The sequence below is a fragment of the Mya arenaria genome, chromosome 16 (assembly GCF_026914265.1).
Source record: "Mya arenaria isolate MELC-2E11 chromosome 16, ASM2691426v1".
Lineage (NCBI taxonomy): Eukaryota > Metazoa > Mollusca > Bivalvia > Myida > Myidae > Mya > Mya arenaria.
The window spans coordinates 8,196,220-8,203,892 of NC_069137.1; the positions used below are offsets into that span (position 1 = coordinate 8,196,220).

At 37.9% G+C, this 7,673-nt stretch overlaps 1 protein-coding gene and 1 non-coding gene across 3 annotated transcripts in view; one reads left to right on the forward strand and one right to left on the reverse strand.

Annotated features, from left to right (window-relative positions):
• Positions 1–332, forward strand: part of LOC128221249 (uncharacterized) — a 6,852-nt gene extending 6,520 nt beyond the window's left edge. For both annotated transcript variants that reach the window (XM_052929789.1, XM_052929790.1), the window contains exon 4: positions 1–332. This exon is cut by the window's left edge and continues 1,578 nt beyond it. The gene's annotated coding sequence lies outside the window, so the exon portion shown is untranslated.
• Positions 333–5,301: 4,969 nt separating this feature from the next.
• Trnah-gug (transfer RNA histidin (anticodon GUG)) lies at positions 5,302–5,378 on the reverse strand. The gene has a single exon. It is a non-coding gene; the product is annotated as a tRNA-His (tRNA).
• Between the last annotated feature and the right edge of the window lie 2,295 nt (positions 5,379–7,673).

Sequence of the window (7,673 nt, forward strand, 5' to 3'; positions counted from 1 at the left end):
AAACTACCTTTTCTGGTAATTTCCGGTCTTTTCCGTTCACAGATAAGCGTTCGGTATTGGTCGGGTGTTTCCGTAAATATACTGGCTGTTATATTAACCTCCCGTGTTTGTAAAACACGAAAAACCTTATCCTTACCGTCCAAAGGATTTTATCCAAAATTATTTAGTGGTTATTAATTTTGTTTCTATTTATAGACTTATTAGTTTCATATAGCGATGAGTTGCTATGTTTAGTATTTATGACTCTGTCTCTATTTATATCATATTTGATCACTGTATTACTTGTCATGTTTTAAGATGACCCACAGAATTTACTGAAAATAAAAAATAAAACTTAAGAAAATTGTCGTTATTTTTTTAGAAATGCCATGACGTCATTTCCGGGAAATAATCGCATGCGGACAAAGTACGTAGACACTTCAAGTGTGTGTATACCATGTGATAAATTACGTCATAAATGCTACGTCGGAAGCCAGCATTTTCCTACGAATGAAAACTTAAAACATAGATAACTTTTCTTTTTCTTCACTACATTAAATGAAACAAAGGGCAAAGAATTAAGACATTCTCTTCCGACGTAGCATTTATGACGTAATGTGTCACATATATATATATGTATATACACACACCGATTACGTGAAGTTTTTTAACGAGGAGTGAATGAAAAATGTATGTTAAGGGATTGGGGTGGGGGATTTATTTTTAATCACTAGTATGAAGTGACAACATAACGATTCTATCGTCTTGGACGATAACAGAAACATCTTGCGTTACAAATGTGATATGTAATTAAGTTCATCAATTTCCTTAACTTGAAATCAACATATAGACAGTGCTATGCTTATTGCATCCTATAAACATCAAATATAGAAACTTTATCTATTCAAACAGAAAATAATCTTTAAAAGCATTTGGTTGTTTTAGAAATATAAAATTAATAAAATTACACTCTATTTAAGTAGAATCCATTACCACCTGGATACCTGTATCATACTGGAATAGTGTGTTTTCTTTTTGTCTTTTGATCATACATTAACTCACATATCGGAACATTAAAGAGTAGGCGTGACTTAACCGTGCTATAACTATCGTGCAGGTAAATGACAACGATAGTCACTCATACCGCACTCTGATTATTAAACGTTGTCCTGGAAACCATTGTGCATAACAGTAAGACCTCACACTGCACCTCAACATGCAATTGTTTAAGTTCAAAAACTCGGACACTAAATATTAGGTCTTTGTAAGACGAAAGGACAGTTATGTTCGGGACGAAAAACAATTGTGTTCGATACAAGACTTATACCTTAAGTTTGATGCAAAGGATACAAACACAATCTCAATATGCATGTTGATATAATATGCTAATTTTCGTGTATGTACATATATCATGTATACAGATATTATGCCTTCATAGTAACTTTTTGTACATAATATGAATATCACCGTTAATGGTGGAAATAAAGATGAGTTGAGTTGAGTTGAGTAGTTGTGACACATTTGAGGACAGTATAAACGCTGATTCATACCAACACGCATGTTAACAGGTCAACTGAACATGGCAATCAGGGCGTTGTAACGCTGAACAAATATTTTGAAAATTAAAATCGAAACAAAAATAACCGTCAGATATTCGTCCACGCGCATAAATCAAGCATAAGACAAAATGCCGTCTACTTCTCTATGCCAACATTTATCTAAAACTCCCAGAACAATACAGTATAAACAATGCCTGCAGTCGCGTATATAAACGGGTAGCTCTAATAACAATGGTGGAACTCGGGCATGGTGAACGGCGATGTAGCGATAGAATCATCTAAGACAATAGCGAACAAACCGTATTGTCTGAAGCAGTTGATTTTCAAAATAATGAAATCAGTTTAAGGTCTGTTTTTTACAAACAAAGCAAGGTCGCTAAGCAGTTCATGGTCGGACTTTGCCGACTTTGGCAGATGAATCCGAACATGGTTACGGACTTTACCGACACTACCCGAATGCGTTTTCCGTTATTTTTCATTGTTTAGCACTGTCTAGGCCATGTATATCACATTACGTTAATTTCTGAAGACAATATTCGGTTTGATATGATTTTTAAAGGGACTTGGTCGAAAAAATACAATAAGTTAAGTAAATACTTATGTCGGCGATTTCGGTTTTAAACTTTATTTCCACTGAGTGAAGTAACTTACTTTTATGAATAAACACTTATTAATCAGAGTTATTTGTCAGAGTTGATTGGCCAATGTTTATTCAATAATTATTTCTAATCATTTGCTAATAGCCTGGTGTTGTATTCGATAATGGTCTTAATTGGACTTAAGAACGATGTAGCTAATCGGATTACTCGATATACAAAGCCGACATTTACAGCAAATGGAGTCAATGGTGGCGGATTCTTGGCCTAGTGGTAACACACTTGACTGTCCATGGGTCGCAGGTTCTATTCCCCGTCGCACTACTGAAAAAAATGCTAATCGTCGTCCGGGAGGGACCTTAAATGGTCGCCCCGTGTTGTAGTGCTTTAAACTGTTGCCCGTTAAAGAACTCGGGTAGCTCTAACCAGGGTTACATTCTGTCTGTGCACTTTGCTCAAAAAACCTAAAATGACTAACAATATTTTCAGAGCACTCGCCGGATGGGCCTTGACCGAGAGCGAGTACAAATAACCATACACACCACCATGGTGTACGAACGTAAGATGGATTAAAGTGACACTCTTATTTAATATCAATATGATGACATGTTTAACAAACATAAGTTTGAGCAAAAAACCTTTAACTTCTTACTAAATAATGCATTTATGGAAAATGTTAATTACTGATAACAAGATTGTAACCGTGATATACCGTGTTTTCTGCACGTTTTTTTCAAATTAAACACTGTATTTTCCATAAAAAAAATCGATAATTGATCATCCTTTTCGGTAAATTAAATCAATTATTAATTGTTGCACATATTAATTGTGAGAAGGGGTGCATCTTTAAGTTCCATATTGATTCTCACCCCAGAAGACAACCTTTAGGCAACCTTAAGACAACTTATCAGGGCTTGGTGCTATTTACTGCAGAACTGGCGGATAGTCATTTGAAAAGTGTCGTAAATCAAAACCTTAATTTAATATATATTATTTACCGCTTTTAATGCTTTTCGGAAAAACGTCCCATTTTAAAACAAATCATGAACAGTTGTGCTCTATTTGAATTGTTGATGATGTTTTTTCTTGAAACAAATATTATGATGCCATATTACACGGACTGAATTACTTTGATGTCTGACCCGTACAGTGTCTAGTGATCATCTATAATGTTAATCGTATTAGCCATGTACGTAACAAGAAACATTAAATGTTACTTAAAGCTGCACTCTCACAGATTTACCGTTTTGACAATTTTTTAAGACTGCTGACAAAAGATCTGGTCGCAGATATTCATATTTCATTTTGAAAAATAATGTTTTATAGCTAAAAGCGTTACTAACGGTTTAAGAAAAACGCATAAAACATCAATTTTTGAATTTTAATATGAAAGTCTGCGATCTGATATTTTGTCAGCCGTCTTATATTACTGGTTTCCATGCATTTTCGCATAAATTTGCTCGTTCCAAGACAAACAATAAAAAAAGTTGTCAAAACGTTCAATCTGTGAGAGTGCAGCTTTAATAAATATTGTTGATTCTTAAGTCCCGTAAAGCTTGAGCAAGCCCCTTTAACTCCGACTGTGTGTCATGAATTTTCTTTCGAATTAAACAATACATGTTTGTCTTCTTTACTCCAAAGACAATTACTATGACAATTAACTATCGTGATTACGGCTTACGATACCTGTAAGGTGACTCAGTTTTTACGGAATTTCAAAATTGAAAGCCTTTGTTTACATTATGAATAATAAACAGAACATGTCATTAAGACCGCTAACTTTTGGGATACATTTTCTCAATATTGGTTTAAAAAATGTCAATTGTGGTAATTACGTGCATGAAGTGGAGAAATGATCTCCGTCCTATTCTTGTATGGCACAAAGTCAATATCATAGCTTTGACATTTCAATGAGTTAAATATCATAAAAGAAAAAAAAAATGGTAACACTCAAAGATAAACGATACAAAAGTCATGAATTTCAACATTGTTCGTACATTTTCGTGGAATGGAATGAACGTATTTAAGTTCAGACTTACAGACCCTCGGGCGGACGAAGGTCGGACAGACAGACAGACACGAACGGATGGACGAACGGATGGACGGACGGACGAACGAACGAACGGACAGACAGACAAGACGGACGGACGACAGGCAGGGAAGCTGATGAGTTTATTACGGTAAACTATAAAGAATAAAGGTAACGTTTAAAATCCATATATTATTTAAGTAACATAAAGTATATAACAATAATTGAACAATTTAAGAGACTGAAATCTTCGTATCCAGCGCTATGATAGAAATCATTGGCGGACGAAAGTAAAACGGTTCTATCTCCTTACCTATTCTATGCTAGTTAGAATATGCTAGCTTAAACCGCTCCAACTGGTCACTAGCACTCGTCATTGATTGGTAAAGTTCGATGGCCATGTTTATACCAGAGTGTTTATACACTGTAACAGTTTATATAAACTGTCATATACAGGCCCATTATATAGATTAATCACCCAGACGTCTTAAATTAAACTTTAATCTTCAAATTCGAAAGAAGTGCATTCATTCTGATGCAGGTACATCGGAAATCCAGCGATAGCAGTATAGGTTTGAAAGTTTCTGGGACTGATATAGACAGCGATAATGTATTTAATTTTCTATTTATGCTGCACGACAACATCGCATTGTGCATATATTATAAGTTATGTAACCCAAATATCTGTAAAATAATTGTAATATTTACTCTTCTTTTATGGCCGATGATACGATTTTGTAACATGTCTGCTGTTGTTGTCCACTCTAACAATTGTGTTGCTGTTCCAGGAGATATTTTAACACTTCACCTCCTTAGGTGATCGCTCTATAGGTTATTGTATGTGCCCCTTACCCAAGATGTCGCCGTCCATGGAATGTTTCATGGGCTTAAATTGATTCATATAGGGTGGTGGTGTTAGTAGTTTATACTCCGGGTCCCGGCGTGAGCACATTGAAGGGTCCCAGAGTGACAGTTCAACCACCGCACACCTATCCTGGGCAGACTATCAGGCGGTTAACCAGCACTAGGTGCCTTCACCTCTGCAAGGAACTGACAACCTCTGTACATGCAAGGGGCAGTGGTACACTGCGAATGGTCGTAGAAAGGATTTCATAATCCTTTAACAACAGAAGTGACCTGGTCCGCCCGGGAATCGAACCCGGATTGTCCGATTCACAGTCCAACGCTCTACCGATTGAGCTAACCGGGCGGACTGATACATATATACTAGACAATCAGTATTTATATGACCAACCCTGGAAATGTGACACTTTTATTTACACTGTATCCGGCGGTAATTTGTTTACTTTTCAATCAAATTGAAGATGTGTCTTCGGTATATGACGGATAAGCAGGCATCTCATATCTCGAAATGTTGTCAATTATTAAATAAAATGATGTAAGCGATATGATTAGAATGTCGATGCAATGTCATAAGCGGTTTTCGAGGGTTTCGGTAATGATTTTCAATTGTTTTATTATGAAAACTAGAAGAAACGTGTCTGTCTAATGATTGTCGTTCGTGTTTATTGTCTATAAAACAATGAATACAGTTTATGGTCAAGTTTTGACGTTGTAGCATTGACAGTTCTAATATATTTGGTTTCATTTTGAGGTTCTGAGGGGAGCATCTGACACCCCACTCTCTTTAATAAAATTAAGTGAATTTTAAGTCTATACAAGATATAAAGATGCTTATAATACAATGTTATAAATAGTCAAACATTTTTATGGACTGAAGGTCGGGGCGGTGGGTATCCCCAAACCCCTTATAAGCGCCCATCTAGTCTCAAATCCTGGAACCGCCCCTCATTTTATTATGTGACTCGACGTAAACTGGTTTAAGATTTGACTTAACAAGGGACCCCTGCCTTAGAAATTACCAAGCCATCCCTCCCAAACCTCATTTAGAACCCAAGAAAAAGAGTAAGCTCAAAACCTATTACGGGTTTATTTCGGTACAAAATGTTGCTTATTTAGTAATCTAACATGGCGTATTTTGATCTGTTCTGATCATTGATATATTTCAACGTGCACTTTCAGGGGCGGCTCCCGCTGTTCAAGCCACTGGCCCCATTATGTGACATTCAAATACTATTTGTCAGTGTATTATGCCTTATAAAATGTTTAAAGAGATTCCATACACAACTGGATACTTCTTTGTTTAGTCTGCGCTACTGAAGTACTGGCTATTCATGCTTCGGAAACTCCATTACAATATAAGTTATTTAAGACATTAAGAAACATGCGAGTTTATTGAACAATCAATTAATTCTAAGACCAAGGACTTAAAAAACTATTTTGTTGAACATGCCTTCGGCAAATCAAAGAAAGAAATTTTAAAAGCAAGATTGGGTGGGGATATCTTACTGCACACCGCCCCTCCTCCGGGGACCTATCAAAAGACCCCTCATTGAAGACAATCACAATGATAGCACACCGCCCCTCCCCTGGGGACCTATCAAAATACCCCTCATTGGCGACAATCACACTGATAGCACACCGCCCCTCCACAGGGGACCTATCAAAATACCCCACAATGGCGAGAATCCTACTCATAGCAAACCGCCCCTCCCCCGGGGACCTATCTAAAGCCCCCCTCAATGGCGACACTCCCACTGATAGCAAACCGCCCCTCCCCCGGGGACCTATCTAAAGCCCCCCTCAATGGCGACACTCCCACTGAAAGCAAACCGCCCCTCCCCCGGGGACCTATCTAAAGCCCTCCTCAATGGAGACACTCCCACTGATAGCACACCGCCCCTACCCCGGGGACTTATCTAAAGCCCTCCTCAATGGCGACAATCCCCCTGGTAGCACACCGACCCTCCCCCGGGGACTTATCTAAAGCCCTCCTCAATGGCGACAATCCCCCTGGTAGCACACCGACCCTCCCCCGGGGAACAATCAAAAGACCCTTCAATGGCGACACTCCCACTAATAGCACACCGCATCTCCCCGGTGACTTATCAAAAGCCCCCTCAATGGCGACAGTCCCCCGCGGAATGATACATAAATTTCAAGCCGAACAATTACATTAACTTATTTTGATTTCCACACACCCATAGAAACATCCAAAGAAGATTTAATTACGTAACACTTTTAACCCTATTTATCCTTATAATCAATTACGGTGACCGAAATATTGTTGAACAGCACACAATAAATTAAGGAAATAAACCACTTAAGCTTGAAATGAGGTGGGGATACTAATCGACATTCTCTCCGTCCCCACATACACCCTCGCCCCCCCCCCCCCTCCCTCTCTCTCTCTCGAAGGCGACTATCCCCTGCAGTTCGGCACAATTCTCAAACCAAATATTTACCCAAACCTATCAAGAATACACTGACCGCACTTGAGACTGCCAGATAACTTTTCGATAATCGTTTACAAAATTGTTTTCCGCCATTTTATATTTCGAGTGGGGACGGTAAGGATACATTCAAGTGGAATTAAGGAATAGTTTGATATGGGAACAATTTATAGGTCAATTACAGATTTTGTACAAA